The following is a 1,576-nucleotide window of genomic DNA, read 5'->3' as shown; positions in this document are numbered from 1 at the left end:
ACCAGATGTCGAATTTCCAGCCGGGGGAGAGCTATGTGCAATCCAAGGGGACAGCCCAGGACAAGGAATGGATGATTTGACAGCTGTGAAAGAGGATCTTGCCAATTTCCAGTTTTACGGTAATCAAGATCCAGAAGACCCAACCGTCAACTGGTTCGATTATGAGGAATCAGCTGAGGCCACGGGATGGTTGGACGATCAGCCGGATGTGGTAGGGGAGTTTCAGTCAGAACAAGGCCCGGCAGGGGCAGAAGCATCAATAACAGCCGGGGAGGTCGAAGAACAGAATACATCGCCGGAGAGCGCCGGTGTCGAAAGTTTCGCTCGGGAATGGAGCATTTTGAGTACAGGGATCATTGAGCAATCTACTGCGTTGACACAGTCAGAACGAGGAAGATTCGAAGATTCTGAAAGGATCAGGAAGGCAAAAGGCCACGTAGGGGTTGAGACCGCCACAAGTACAGAAATGGAGGATGCTGCGAGCGTAGGGATAAAAGGTACTGCAAGTATCGGGACAGTTATGCCAGAACCAGACAGTTGCCTGTCGGCTGCAGATGGTATGTGGTGGGAAGACGACGATCTATGTCTTGCCCACACGGACGAAGATTGGGAAGATAACCAACCAGATGATACCTGGTATATCGGCGAGGTCGATCACATGACCAGGAGTGGACGGTACTTCAAGCCTCCACACCTAGATCAACCGGAAGCGTCGGGGAAAGATAAGGAAGCAGAGAAGCAAAAGGAAAAACAACTCGAAGATGAGGCCGTATTGAGACAATTGAAAAAGATACAAGCAGACATCTCCATATGGGGACTGCTTATGGCTTCTTGAGTACATAGACAAGCCGTCCTTACAGCCATGGACAAAGCCAAGCTTTCCATAGACACCACGCCCGAATAGCTGGTGGGCTTAGTCTTTTCGGGAGGAAGTTCCCCAGCATTGAGTTTTTCTGACAAAGAACTGCCACCCGAGGGTGTGAACCATAACAAGCCGCTCTACATCTCCGTGGAGTGCAGGGATAAATGGATACCTGTGGTGCTTGTCGACACGGGGTCCGCCATCAACGTCTGCCCGGCAAGGACAGCTTATGCGATTGGTTTGAAAGTCGCGGATTTTGCGCCAACGGCCCAAATGATTCGGGCGTATGACAACACAAGCCGGGAAGTGATGGGGACAGTTAAGATTCAAACGAAGGTTGGCCGGGACAGCACGAGATAGATTTCCACGTCTTGGAGGTTCCTGCAACGTTCAACCTGCTTTTGGGGCGGCCGTGGCTGCATCAGGCAAAGGCGGTCTCCTCTACCCTACATCAAGTGGTGAAATACCCCTATGGGAAGGGAGTAGCCATTGTTTTTGGAAACTCATCAATTCATCCACCGCCGGAGGTATCTACGCCTGTTCTAGAAATCGAGCACGGTATGGAAGATGTGTTCATATCGGGCTTTACCTTGGCTGAGGCTCGGGTTGTACAAGACATCATGGCAGCTAACGAAGGGGTATATGTCAGTGCCCAAGCAGTCTATCTCATGAACAAACTCCAGCACATCCCCGGGATGGGACTGGGCAAGAGCG

Source organism: Camellia sinensis, unplaced genomic scaffold (genome assembly GCF_055761805.1).
Source record: "Camellia sinensis isolate YWXY unplaced genomic scaffold, ASM5576180v1 Unanchor11, whole genome shotgun sequence".
NCBI lineage: Eukaryota > Viridiplantae > Streptophyta > Magnoliopsida > Ericales > Theaceae > Camellia > Camellia sinensis.
Note: the sequence above shows the minus strand (reverse complement) of the source record.